General features: G+C 37.0%; 2 long non-coding RNA genes across 4 annotated transcripts in view; one reads left to right on the top strand and one right to left on the bottom strand.

Annotated features, from left to right (window-relative positions):
• The window catches only part of LOC134296030 (uncharacterized), a 28644-nt gene that overhangs the window by 4004 nt on the left and 9306 nt on the right, over nt 1-15334 (top strand). Inside the window, exon 2 of one of the 2 annotated variants that reach the window (XR_010002589.1) lies at nt 3438-3897. This is a non-coding gene — a long non-coding RNA (uncharacterized LOC134296030). Of the gene's footprint in view, nt 1-3437; nt 3898-15334 lie in introns of those variants that run through there. The other variant, XR_010002593.1, reaches the window with a different exon arrangement.
• Nucleotides 1865-14485, bottom strand: LOC134296026 (uncharacterized). Of its 2 annotated transcripts, none has more exons than XR_010002585.1 (6): nt 14304-14485; nt 12575-12651; nt 6256-6354; nt 5519-5592; nt 3648-3726; nt 1865-2061 (listed from the first exon to the last, which is right to left on the bottom strand). It is a non-coding gene; the product is annotated as an uncharacterized LOC134296026 (long non-coding RNA). The 2 variants fall into 2 exon arrangements; XR_010002582.1 differs by having other exon boundaries at nt 12571-12651.

A 15334-nucleotide genomic window follows, 5' to 3' on the forward strand; every position in this document is an offset into this window, starting at 1 on the left:
TTGGTTTTTTATGGAAGAAAGAAAAACTAGAAAAACTGCTAAATCAATAACAAATCCACATATCTCTTCTTCAGGAAACACATAAAAGGAAGAATATTACTATATTGCTTCATTTTAAGAAGTGGAAAACTCAGATAAAATGCAGGGGCTCAAACAAATCTTGAGGAGTGGCTATCCTTATTTAAAAAAGGAACTAAATTTGGAAATAGGGAAAATAATAAGGGATGCAGAGGGTAGGTTCCTAATGATATGAGGAAAGGTTAATAATGTTAAAATCTAAATAATTGCCTTTAATCTCCAAATCAGAAGCAAAAAAAGATTCATTAATAAAACCCTTAAGAAAATTGACAAGGAGGCAGACAGGGAGATCCATTCCTTGGATGGAATGAACATTAAAAAATTGGATGTGCAAAAACAGCAAGAATATTTATATTTATGCTTCAAGATTACATCATGACAGGAAAAATAAATATACCAATGGATACCCCAACGGGAAATGGGAAAGAAAATGGGAAAAACTGATAGCCAAGGCAAAGGGCAACAGAAAATATAAGGAATTGAACGAAACTATCCTTAAGATCCAAAAAAAAAAAAAACAGATTGAAAGATAAGGAAAATGTATTTATTATTTATTTATTTTAAACATTTATATTCCTCCCTTTTCACTCCAAAGGTGACTCAGGACAAAGCACAACATATATAGGATGTGTTGGTAGAATCTAATGTTTACTAAGAGAGAGAATTTGATAATTTGATCCCATCATGTAAAGAACGTTGATGCTTTCCACTGTTTAGCCACCTACAGCATAACTTAACTCCAAAACAGCTTATTATTATTATTATTATTATTATTATTATTATTATTATTATTATTATTAAATTATTTATTTATTGGTATTTATTTTGTTTTACCCCATTCCCATCCTCCCATTGTACAGTTTATACAATAAACTAAAGAAATTACATTTGAAATATTAGTCTTAATCTCAATTTTTCCACTCTTAATATATTCTCTAAGTAATTCCTAATTGGATCCCACATACTCTTCATTATTATAACATTTTCTATTTTATCTATATTCTTCAATTTACAATTTGTTATTTCCACATTTAACATATTAACTATATAATTTGTCAAAGTCCACTTTGTTTTACATTTGTAACTTCTCAGTAAAACAATTTGCGCACACGCTATTAATTTGTCAACTACTCTTTCCTTCTGCCCATTATACACTCCTGGTATCCTTGCATGTAATACATTTCTATTGGCCATTATTATTTGAAGATTTAACATTCTATTAATTTCTCCATCAATCATTCTCCAGTGCCTGTACTCTTTCACATTCCCATAAAATGTGATTAAAGACACCTCTTTGTGTACAATCATGCCAACACCTGTCCTTTACCCCGGTAAAAAAAAAAATATGTAAGTTATGCACGAGTCCTGAACATCCTTTGTAGCATTTTCCTTCTTACTTCCCTTAGTACGTTTTTTTTTCCCTTTACTATATTACTTATTTCCCTTTGGATATCTTCCCTCTCCATTTCCAAATCCGTTTTCCCATAGATCATTTCATAGGCTCCATTGTTTTGAATGTGCATTTCCTCGATGGAAAAAAAAATTATTCTTGTTTCTGTTCTGTTAGAATAACTTGAAGCCTCTAAACAGCAGACACCCAACTGCTTCCATCAGTCTCCTCCCTCAACAATATTGGGATCTTCGATTCCTTTGACAAAAATATATTATTAGTGACAATATGGTATCATATCTCTTTGTCAAAGAAACTGAATGAGTGACTGACTACTGGTGATGATGAGAATGTGCATCCTGTTAAATTTTTAAACAAAGAGACAGAAACTGTTGCTCTATTGTATGCTGGCATTTATTGTTATTGAAGGAAGATGTTTCAGCAGTCAAACTTCAAGATGCTTTGGCGTGTTTTTCGGGCTTGAAAAACAGTAACATCACAGCAGACTTGCAGTCAGAAAAGCAGGGAGGGCTGTTCTTCAGAATGAGGCAGGATGTCCTCCTATATAACAGAGAAGTTCAATTTCCCCTCATCTAGCAGAAAGAAATATAAAGCATCAAGAATTATCCTTAGGTGGGATTTATGGACAAAAATAATGTATGGGATAGAATATTATTTACAGAAGAAAGAACCATTTCAAGCATATATAAAATGTTGTTAGAATGGAATACGGAAATTGAGTTGGTTAAAAATTGCATGATCAAATGGTCTAATGATATAGGCAGACCAATTCTAATGGAGGAATGGGAAGCCTGCTGGGGCAAGAAACTTAAATTTAAATATGCTAATCAACTAAAAGAAAATTGGATGAAAATGTTTTATAGGTGGCACATCACCCCTAAAAAATTAGCAATTATAAACAAAAGAAATAATTATAAATGTTGGAAATGTGGAGAAGAAGAGGGCACCTACCACCACATATGGTGGGGATGCAAAAAAGCAAAAGAATTTTGGTCAATAATTCATGAATGTGTTCAGACAATTATAGATATTAAGTTTATTTAAAAAAACCTCTACTTACTGGGAATTTTTAAACCCCACCTAAATCTAAATGAAGAAAAATTAATGACCTACTTAATAACAGCGGCCAGGATTACCTACGCTAGATACTGAAGGCAAAAAGAAATCCCTACCAAGGAAGAATGCCTAATCAAAATACTAGAAATAAAAAATATGGATAGACTAACCGATCTAATAGCAAAGAATCAGGGAAAACCAAGGAAGGAAACGAATTGGCAACAAGTAGAGAGATATTTAAATACTAGAAAGATTACTAAATAAAAAGAAGAACAGAGTAAAATCTTAAGAATGGAGACCCCAGCATGTCTTATCTGCGATAAGAAGAAAGAACAAGAAATCTGAAGAAGCGGATGAAGATAGAGGATGAAGAAAAGGACTGTGGGAAACTTTCCTCTCCGGAACTGAAGTGGAAGTCAAACCACCCAATTTTTAACTTTCCCTTTGAACAACCCCATCCCCACTACCCCTCCCTGCTCTACGCCCCTCCCTTTTTACCCACAATTCTCCCTACCCCTCCCTACCCTTCCAGCACAATCTCTTCCCACTTCCGCCCTCCCTCTGATTTTATATAATGTAATAAAGGAAAAAATCTTTAATAAAGATCATTAAAAATTATCCTTAAGTGAATGTGGGTACTGTCTTTAACTCTTATCAAAAAGAGAAGCATCTTTTCTGAGTGTCAAGAACCTAAAAGAAACACTCCTCCACCCCATACTTTCATTGCCATGTCAAAACTTCTGGCCTTTTGGAATGGGAAAATATGTTGGCTATGGCTCCATATCGTGCTTTAAACTTCTGTGGTTCTCTTTTCATTCCATGAAATCACGCTTGACTTATACATGGATCAAATCAAAATACATAATTATTAGCCCACAAAACCTTCCTTTAGATTACACCTGAGGTCAGCTTCTACATGAGTATATAGAAGAAGAAGCAGAAGTGAAAGTGGAAGCAGAAGCTGAAGGAGAAGCTGAAGCCAAAACCAAAACCAAAGCATAAGGAGAAGGAGATGGAGAAAGAGGAGACGGTGACGGAGACGGAGACAGAGATGGAGAAGAGAGGAAGAAGAAGGAGAAGGAGAAGATGCCAGCATTCTTACCAGAGGTATTATTCTTATCCTGATTTCATTATTTGCAGCATGGCCGAAATGGTGAACATCTTCGAAAGGCAGTCGTACCCTAAGGGAAATGATTTTGTAAACTTCTTATTCTTGATCATTCCAGGTTCTCACCTGAATTTTCCTCTCTTTCTCCATTTTCATGAGGTTGTGAGAACTTGGACTAAACCCTACTAATACCAACTAGTGGAGATCCATTAAAGCAGTGATGCTGGCACACTGATCAACAGTTGGTTCTATTGGTCTGTTCTTATTGGGACCACTTACAGAGTTCAGACATTTTCTTTTTCTTTTTTCATTCTGGAATGCACTGTGCACTTTCAAGACTTTCTGACTTATGGCTTAGGTGAACCTATCCTGGCGTTTGCTTGGCAGAACTTGTTCAGAAGGGTTTACTCGTCACTTTCTTTTGTGGCTAGGGCTTCTTGTCCAAAGATCACATAATATGCTTGCATGGCCAAGCAGGGATTTGAGTCTGGCTTCCACTAGTCCACAAGTTTCTGCTTTCCTCATTTTGACACATGCTTGGTTTCTTTAGCATAGGTCAAAATTGTGTGACATGTACAGAATTGCTAGTTATGTCTGTTTTACATCAATGGCTGGGGAAGGGGTATATAAACAACATGCAGTTGTGATCCTGCAAATAAATACATTAAGATGCAGACATTGTCCTGAATCTCTAAGATGTCATAGAATTTTAGAATCCATATAGTTGATAGAAACCACAAGGGCACTCCCAACAAATGTATATCCAGCCTGTTTAAAAACCTCCAAAGAAGAAGTCTCCATTAAACTCTGAAGCAGTGTCTTCACTCTCAAACAGCTCTTACTATCAAGAAATTCTCCCTAATGTTTAGATGGAATCTTTCCCCTGCTATTTGAATCCATTGCTCCATGTCATTAAGGACACAATCTGTATTCACTTAGAAAAAAATGTTGTGATCATTAAAAGTCAACGTGGATTTTCCAAAAACGAATCATGACAGACTTTTTATAGCGTTACAAGCATGGTTGATATTGGGAATGCTGTGAATGTAGCATATCTTGATGGTACTCCATTATCTTCTTGCAAACAAAGTAGTAAAATGTAGGCTAGACAATACTACCAATAGGTGGATTTGTAACTGATTAAGCAACCAAACCCAAAGGGTGCTCATCAGTTATTCCTCCATTTACCAGGACATATTGACAAGGCAATATGGTGGCAGATAATGTACCTGGGGAAAGGAGGAGGAAGTAGAATCATTTGTAGAGGAGTTGTAAACCCTTTTCGAGCTTGGAACTCACTTAGGTTAATGCAGGTAGATGAGAGCCATGGATTTAATTGTTGAATGGTGAGTCAACATATTGGTAGATCTTGCTTGTCAAATAAATTGTTTTCCTCTAGTTAAGACTGATAGCAGTATTTTGATTGTAGCTTTCCAATTTTCCATCTTGCATTGTTTACTGAACTATGGATTAAAACATGCTTCCATTGTATCTTCTTCTATCATGCAGAGGTTAGAATTTGCCTTTTTAGGAAGGCTTGGTGCTTGATTTAATGCTCAGAATGCCATGTAAGGATCACCAGTGATGCATTTACACTGTAGAATTACTGCGGGTTTGACACCACTTTAGCTGTCATGGCTCCATCCTTTAGAATCTTGGGATTTATATTTTTGCGAATGATAAAATTACAACTCTTATGCTTCCATAGCATTAATAGTGATGTCAAACTGCATTAATGCTACAGTGTAGGTGCACCTTAAAGGAGCCATCCCAAAGACCCAGGATGTGTATTCCCAATCAATGTGTAGGGAGGAAGACACAAAACAATGCAGCTTTGCACAAGTGCAATTTCTTTTCTTCCATACCGTAGGGCAAGTCAAGTAGTAACAACTGCCTCCAGCACGATGACACCGCATAACATTTACAACACGGAAAAGTCCTGTTCAAAAGAATAAAAAAAAAAAAAGGCACGTAGTGACGTAAAATAGAGAAAACAGTACAAATACATTTTGAAGGCCAAACCGTTCACGTCCCATTACAATTGGTATCGTGTGTTTTTGAGAGGGAGGTGCTGAGGAATGGGAAGTCTTTAAGGAATTACTGTAACAGAATGGACTAACTTTTAATATATTTGTTCAGTCATTTTTCTTACTTTTTAGTTACTACAACTTGATTGAATGTAGTATACAATAGCAACTTTAAATTAGAAAACAAAATTACACCTGTTGTGTTAAACTATATTCGTGCTACATGGAATGTATGAGAAGGTAAAATTGTTGTGACCTATGTCCTTTAGATTTGGCTAATTGGTGCCAGGTTGATTTTTATATTTTAATGCCACCACAAATGAGGTTGGATTGCTGAAGATTGGGTTGCAGCTCCAGCTCCATGCAGGAACATGAGAGAAGCCTCCCATAAGCATGGTAAAAATATCAAAACATCCAGGTGTCCTCTGGGCAATATCCTTGCAGACGGCCAATTCTCTCATGGCAGAAGTGACTTGCAGTTTTTCAGGTCACCCCTGACATGAAAGAAATGGGTTGATTATTTTTCCAATTCTTTCTCTACTGCTAACCGTTCCCAACCTGGCATTGGATCTTACCTGCATTAGGAAGGAGCACCAGGAGAAGGAATAGTGAGAGAAAATATCTGTTCATCATAGTATTGCAGGCATAGATGGTTGGCTGTAGATTTTGTATTCCTAGAGAAAAGGCATAGGATGCTCATTAAGGGTGTGAAGATACTCACATCATAGATTCATAGAATCATAGAACTGTAAGAGATCATAAAGCCAGCCAGTCCAACCCCTGCCACATAGGAATATACAATTAATGCTCCCTTGACAATGACCATACACCATCTGCTGAAAAACTTTCCAAGATGGATTTTCCATCACACTTTGAGGCAGAATATTCCACTGCTGAACAGCTCTTACCATCAGGAAGGTTTTTCTAGTGTTTAGGTGCGAGCTCTTTTCCTGTAATTTGATTCTATTGCTGCATGTCCAACTCTCTAGAGAAGCCAAAAACAATCTTGTCCACTCGTCAATGTGACATCCTTTCAAGTATTTAAAAATGACTATCATGCTCCATCTTGACCTTCTCTTCTCCAGGCGCTCCTCATATACTCAGAAAGACCTGCCTGAGAATGGAGGTACAGTAGAGTCTCACTTATCCAACATAAACGGGCCGGCATAACGTTGGATAAGCGAATATGTTGGATAATAAGGAGGCATTAAGGAAAAGGCTATTAAACATCAAATTAGTTTATGATTTTACAAATTAATTACATGTTATACAACAAATTTGACAGAAAAAGTAGTTCAATACGTAGTAATGCCATGTAGTAATTACTTATTTATGAATTTAGCACCAAAATATCACGATATATTGAAAACATTGACTACAAAAATGCGTTGGATAATCCAGAATGTTGGATAAGCAAGTGTTGGATAAGTGAGACTCTACTGCACTGCTTTTATTTTATTATTTTGGAATGTCTTTTAATGCTGTTTTAACTAGTGCTTGAAAATAAAAATAGTTTGATTTTATTTTAACTTTTGTCTTCAGAGGGATCTTTCTAAAAATTATTGTGTTTTCATGGTGTTGTGTATTACCATGGGTCCCATATTGGGAAAAAGGCAGGATACAGACTAAGTAAATAAATACCAGTAAATATTCATTATATAGAAAATATATTAAACATGTGCTCCCCGAAGCCTGTGCATTCATGCTCCCAGTTCCAAAAACTGTGTTCAGACTTTCAGTGCATTTACCCTGTAAAACGTTTAACACCTGAACTGCTATGGCTGAATGCTATAGAATCCTTGCAGTTGTACTTTGTACCTTTAGGCAGAAAAGACTAAGGGTTTCGTCAAACTACAATTCCCAGTAAAGGCCTTGGAAGAAAAGAAATTTTAGTTAAGCTAGGAGTCACATGCAAGAAAACTGAGAAGGTATGTATTGTTCACTGGCTGGAGAGTGAATGAGTGGGTGGGGACAGGACCCAAAAAGGAAATATCTTTTTGAAAAATGCCAGCCCCTGGAAATTGGGAAATAAATATATAAGAATATGAATTCTTTATTCATCAGGACTTTTGAATTGATTGATTATACTACATGTCCCCATTTTGCGAAGCCCCGGTGGCGAAGTGTGTTAAAGCACTGAGCTGCTGAACTTGCAGACCAAAAGGTCCCAGGTTCAAATCCAGGAGCGGAGTGAGCACCTGCTATTAGTTCCAGCTTCTGCCAACCTAGCAGTTCGAAAACATGCCAATGTTAGTAGATCAATAGGTACCGCTCTGGCAGGAAGATAATGGCGCTCCATGCAGTCATGCTGGCCACAGAACCTTGGAGGTGTTTACGGACAGCGCCGGCTCTTCGACTTGGAAATAGAGATGGGCACCAGAGTCAGACATGACTGGACTTAACGTCAGGGGAAAACTTTACCTTTACCTCATTTTGCACACAGTTTTCTAATAAATCCTTGCTTTCTAGCTTTCCCAACCTCTGTCTGTTTTTGGCTAGTGAGATTGGCAAAAATGGGACAACTCTAGTTTGGACGAAAAAATGGATAACTCATGTAGTAAAGGTTTATTGATATTAGAAGGGCGTGATTTAAGATATGGATGGGGCCGGGCTGTTGCGCAGCTGGCTAGTAACCAGCTGCTATAAATCACTACTGACCGAGTGGTCATGAGTTCGAAGCCCGGGTCGGGTTAAGCCTCCGACCATAAAAAAAAAATAGCCCCGGCTTGCTGTTGACCTAGCAGCCCCGAAAGACAGTTGCATCTGTCAAGTAGGGAAAATTTAGGTACGCTTTATGCGGGAGGCTAATTTAACTAATCTACAACACCATAAAACTGCTCACGAGGAAAAGAAGAGGAAGAACAGCCACCAATGGACGGTGAAGCAACAGCTCCCCCTGTGGCCGGAAATTGTGAAGCTGGAAAGATGTTAAAAATGCCTCTGTGTCTGTCTAAAACTGAATGTTGTTTGTCTGTTGGCATTGAATGTTTGCTATATATGTGTTCATTGTAATCCGCCCTGAGTCCCCTTCGGGGTGAGAAGGGCGGAATATAAATACTGTAAATAATAATAATAATAAATAATATATAGAAAAAAACATTAATGGGTTTATTTTAAGAGCCACTTGCTAAGAAATACACTATACAGAGCATGGAAAAAGTACCTACTTAAAAATATCTTTGTGAACATATATCGAAGAAGTCTTTCATTGGTCAGAGATGTGGGAGAGAGTAATGGCCCATCTATAAACAAGTATTATTTGGACAACAAAATGAAGCTCATCTAAAAACTTCAAGCCAACTACAAGAGGACATACAATATTAAACGTTTTACTATAGACAACTACAAGAAAGATACCAAATGGATAAGAAAATAGGCAATGATTGGAAAGTATAATAATAATAATAATAATAATAATAATAATAATAATAATAATAATAATAATAATTAACTAAATATTTTATTTATAGTCTGCCTTATCTCCCCAGAGGCACAACTACCCTGGGTACCTCTGTGTTCCATAAGTCTGCCAGAGCTTCAACAGAATCGCCTACCAAAGAGGCAGGAATATCCCCAAGAGACACTAGGAATCCATCTGGATCCATAAGCCTCCTGGGGTGGACCTTCTTAATCAGTCCTCCATCCCTGCAGAGGTTTCGAGTCACAGTGAGTCTAAACCTGACCAGATAGTGATCAGTCCATGACAAAAGGAACTGTGGATAGTTCCTCCACAATAACGTCACCATCATCCCACCCTGAACAGAAGACCAGATCTAGAGTGTGTCCAGCACAATGGGTGGGGCCAGAAACCATTTGGGTCAGACCCATAGTTGTCATGGCGGCCATGAAGTCCTGAGTTGCTCCCGACAGGGCGATCTCAGCATGGATGGAAATATGGAACTCCCTCTGGAACTCCATCCCTAAAAAATTTAGAACAGCCCCCTCACTCCTCTCCATTAAGAAAGAATTAAAAACCGATTCTGTTCACTGTCTTATGGAGAAATAAATAATATCACTGATTCCATCCTGGTGGACAGTTCACAATGATCATGTAACTTATCGAAGAACTATATATTTTATATTTTATACGGATTCTAACTACAGTAGAGTCTCACTTGTCCAAGCTAAACGGGCCGGCAGAAGCTTGGATAAGCGAATATCTTGGATAATAAGGAGGGATTAAGGAAAAGCCTATTAAACATCAAATTAGGTTATGATTTTACAAATGAAGCACCAAAACATCATGCTATACAACAAATTTGACAGAAAAAGTAGTTCAATACGCAGTAATGTTATGTTGTAATTACTGTAGTTACGAATTTAGCACCAAAATAACACGATATATTGAAAACATTGACTACAAAAATGGCTTGGATAATCCAGAGGCTTGGATAAGCAAGGCTTGGATAAGTGAGACTCTACTATATTTAATTGTACCATCTATAATGATTGACTGATCAATTTACATCTTTTTAGCCAAAGTTGTTTAATCTGTTTTAACTGTATTTGTAAATGTTTAATTTATTATTGTACATAGCATTGAATGTTTGCCTTTTTGTTTTTGGAAGTTGCCCTTAGACCCTTCAAGGAGTGAGGGCAGATTAAAAATAAAGATTATTATTATTATTATTATTATTATTATTATTATTATTATTATTATTATTATTATTTGACATACAATAAAATTAGTACACAGCAAACAATATCACTATGCTGGCTGTTGTATTGGATTGCATGTCGGACACTTCCCAAGTGTCTAGGAATATGTGATGCATTGGTGAATAATACATGCGGATCCAAAAAGGGTGGCCTTTGCAGCTGACAGATGGTAATAGTGCTGATTTTTTTTTAAAGTTCTGGCCAAGATTTTTAGGAACTGCACCCAGTGTGCCGATCACCACTGGGACCACCTTTACTGGCTTGTGCCAAAGTCTTTGCAGATCGATCTTTAAATCCTCGTATCATGTCAGTTGCTTCTCATCAGTTCTGCTGTCGCTTGGGACTACAACATTGATGATCTGTACATTTTTTCCCCAACAATCATGGGGTCAGGAGTATTGTGCTCCAAAACTCTGTCAATCTGAATTCGGAAGTCCCAGAGTAGTTTTACGTGTTCATTTTCTGTAACATTTTCAGGCTTGTGATCCTGCCAGTTCTTTGTCACTGGCAGATTGTATTTGTGGCACAAGTGCCAATGGTTCATTGGAGCAACAATATTATGTCTTTGCTTGTAGTCTGTCTGTATGATGTTCTTGCAGCAGCTGAGTATGTGATCCATTGTTTCAGCTGCTTCCTTGCAGAGTCTACACCTGGAATCCGTACTTGACTTTTCAATTCTGGCATTATTATTATTATTATTATTATTATTATTATTATTATTATTATTATTATTATTTTATTGTATGACACAGCAAACAAGATAGATATGCTGGATTTTGTTTCACAAAATCACAAGTCGAACACTTCTCAAGTGTCTAGGACTGTGTGATATATTTTTGGATGATGCGTGCAGATCCCAGTAGGGTGGCCTTTTGCAGTTGACAGATCGTAATTTTGTCAATGTCTATTGTTTCCAAATGCTGGCTGAGATCTTTTGGCACAGCACCCAATGTGCCGATCACCACCGGGACCATTTGTACTGGTTTCTGCCAAAGTCTTTGAAGTTCAATCTTGAGGTCCTGATAGCGGCTGAGTTTTTCCTGTTGTTTTTTTGACATTATTATTATTATTATTATTATTATTATTATTATTATTATTATTATTATCTCTTTTTGGCTAGGCAGCCACAAGATCCAGGAAGATCTGGTCAATTGGTGGCAATGGGGAATTTACTAAGTTCCCCTTTCTGTTCCTGGGATCCTTTCCTTTCTTCCTTTCAAGGGAGTCTGAGTTTGAGCAACGGGGTTAAGAGAGTACCCTTCCTGGGACTATTTCCTTTCTTGTCTTTATGGGACTCTGGGTTTCAGCTAGGAGGTTAAGAAAGCACCCTTCCTGGGACCCTTTTCTTTTTCTTTCTTTCTTTCTTTCTTTCTTTCTTTCTTTCTTTCTTTCTTTCTTTCTTTCTTTCTGGAAGTCTGGTTTTGAGCAAAGGGGTTAAGAAAGCAGTGTGTAAGATACGTCACAGCCTTCTTATATTCAGATTGATCCAACAGGCAGGGCTCATAGGGACACCCTGTGCGAGCAGCACTGAGCAGCTTCTTTGTGCACCGCATGATGGCAAATAAGGGAGGAAGAGCTGTGATTGGCTGCCACGTGGTCTTGTAATGGACAAAAAATGTGATGGCTGAGCCCTTACCATTACAGCCATACACCCAAGTCAAAAAAGCCGAATTGGCCGAAGGGAACTGACCACTTCGAAACCTTTCACAAGCCTAATATTTTCACTGTTGTAGATGAACTCCCAGTAAATCAAAGAGATAAATTAAAGGCACTTGCACCATTCACAAATTCACAACTGCATACAAAATCCTTAGATTTCTGAAACACTGCTTATGCAACTGTGAATTAAAAACATTCCTTGCATAGTAGCTGCGGAAGTATAACCTGCAAGGAAACAAACTTGTGACTATTTCTGCATACATCTATGTGTGTCATTTGGGAAGTTTCAAGCCGTGCTGTGCTTTTAGGCTTATCAGTTTCATCAGTTTAGCTCCTTTGATAAGATAGCATGTGGGCTAAGATCTACTTGTTCTAAGAGTCTTAATTTTCTTATGTACTTAGTAGATCAGCAGTTAAAGTAAAAAAAAAAGTAGTCTGCATTGCAGGCAGGTGTAATGTGAACAGTTCATTTTCCCCTGTGTTTAGTGAGTCAGGGAGCAAAACAATGAGTTCAAAGGAATTGCAATGAACATGATATTCTGAAAATAATGAATTCAGTACTCAAAACTCACCAACCCTGAAATATGTGAACAATGAGGATCAGGATGAACTACCAAGCCTCCTGTTCCATCCGAGATTAATTAAGCTTTAGCCTAATAGAAGAGGAAATGGGAAGAACAAGAAAAAATAAAAAAACAAATTCAACTCTCACACACAAACTACCCTTCAAGTAGCCTTTGATTTATGTGAACCCTAGAACCAACCTATTGTAGGGTTTGCTTGATAAAATTTGTTCAGAGAGGGTTTGCTTATTGTCTCTTTCTTTGACTGAGAGAGTGTGATTTCTTCGAACTCACCAGTGAGTTTCCATGGCTAATGGGAATTTGAACATTGCTTCCAGAGTTCTAATTCAGCACTCAAGCCACTACACCATATATAGATACATTTTGATCTCAATGGAGAAACCGAAGAAAGAGAGTTTTTCCTCTTCTTCGCACCATAAAAGTTCACACCAGAAGATTCTCAGTCAACTTTCAGTCATGAGTTTTGATTTGCATTCTATTACTACTATATGCCAATTTTATAGCTGTGTTTGATATACACAGCTATAATTTTATTGTATTTTGGTATTTTATTGTATTTTGATGTTCATTTGTTTTTGAATTTGTTGTAGTCTGCCTCGAGCCATCAGGAGAGGCGAGTAATAAATGAAATGTATTCTTATCATCATCATCATCATCATCATCATCATCATCATCATCATCATCATCATCACATTTGTCCCACTCCTGCAATATGCACATTTTCCCATTCAGAAATTATAAATACAGTAGAGTCTCACTTATCCAACATAAACGGGCCTGCAGAACGTTGGATAAGTGAATATGTTGGATAATAAGGAGAGATTCAGAAAAAGCCTATTAAACATCAAAATAGGTTATGATTTTACAAATTAAGCACCAAAATATCATGTTATACAACAAATTTGACAGAAAAAGTACTTCATTACACGTTAATGCTATTTAGTAATTACTGTATTTATGAATTTAGTACCAAAATATCATGATATATTGAAAACATTGACTACAAAAATGCATTGGATAATCCAGAACGTTGGATAAGTGAGACTCTACTGTACATTTATTGTAGTTGTATGCTTTCAACACTTATATTGACTTATACTGACCCTAAGGTGATCCTATGGTAGGGTATTATTGGCAAAAGCTATTGTCCTCCTTTGTGGTCACTCATTATGTCACCCACTGGGTGTCCACAAACAAGTGGGACTTGAACCTTGGTTTTCCAGGATTCTTGGGTGCATCTATACTGTAAAATTAATGCAATTTGACACTACTGCAACTGTCATGGGCCATTGGTATGAATCATGGGGATTGTAGTCTTACAAGGTCTTTAGCCTTCTCTGTCCAGGAGTGCTTCAACTACTTATCCCAGGGTTGTTGTCCCAAAATTCCATATTTATGAGCTATGACAATTAAAGTGTGGTCAAACATTGAAACCTCTATACCACATGGACTCTTTCAAACTTTGATTAATAAAATTGAAATAGAGATGTGGAATCTTGGAAGTTAGGCAGGTTCAACCCTGATTAGTACTTGGATGGAAGACCTCTAATGGATAACAGGTGCTGTCAGCTATATTTAAGAGGAAGAAACTGGCAAAACCACCTCTAAATATTAATTGCTTAGGGAAACCTTTTTATGGGCTCACTGTAAATTGACTGACAACTGGAATGCATATGCAGGACAAAAACAAAAAAAAAACCCCTCACATTCGATTCACTCACCACTTTGACTAAAGATCTCAGACTGGAGAAGATCAGAACTGATATGTTCAAGGAAGATCTTGACATGAATACTTTGATCACTCGGGATGAGGAAATGTTTCTCCTTTATCAGGCACAGCTCTTCCTTCTCCACTCGTGTGGAACGTACTCTTCTATCTCCATGGGGGTGGAGACTGTTCTTTTCAGAGTTTCCTAACAGCAGTAAACACATAGTTGGATATTTCCCTAATTGTACAAAGAATTTGATGACCCTTCAGGCAAGACACCTGTTGTGCTCCAACTTTACCTGCAGAGGGTTGAGCCAAAGAGGACTTGAATATCAATGAGCCAATGATATAAGAAGAGTATGGTTTTTATGCAAGTAGAACCTAAGAAACTTGGGGTGTCCCTCTAAAATAGGAGTGGAAATAATTATTTGTTTTATTCAGATGTGAAGAGGGTAAAACTTAAATTTGGGAAAGACTTTAAAAATTGGATGAATCCATTTCAGGACTTGAAGTGAACATTTTGTGAAGGGTTTCTTTTGTCCATAACCAAAGATGGGTTTTGCAAAAGCTAGAACATGCAAACTGCATCACACAAAATACTATTTTATGCAAACATATTTGTTTTAAACAAAGACTCATTTACATACCAAAACAACACTCAGATATGCAGAAGGCTGAGATAAATCTGTTTAACCATATACAGTTTGGATTATAACCCCATTGACATGAATAGATTAATATTGAACTACTTTAAATGCTCTTGATTTTCTTGACTCTAAGCCTCAGCTATTAGGCTTGTGCAATTTGGCTGGAGGGTGATCCATTTTTAGTATCCAAATTTCATTGGTACCCAGATCCATTTTTGGGAGTAAATACTTCTGCTAAAAACGTAATCAAAGATTATTATGAAAAAATATGGAAGGAGATAAAAAAGATTTGTATAAAGGGAAGGGTCTACAGTTATTTCTTATGAGCAGAATCTCAGTTATAAAGATAAATGTATTACCTAAGATGCTGTTTCATTTCAAACTTTACCAGTCTTAA

The sequence above is a fragment of the Anolis carolinensis genome, chromosome 1, assembly GCF_035594765.1.
Source record: "Anolis carolinensis isolate JA03-04 chromosome 1, rAnoCar3.1.pri, whole genome shotgun sequence".
Classification (NCBI taxonomy): Eukaryota; Metazoa; Chordata; class Lepidosauria; order Squamata; family Dactyloidae; genus Anolis; species Anolis carolinensis.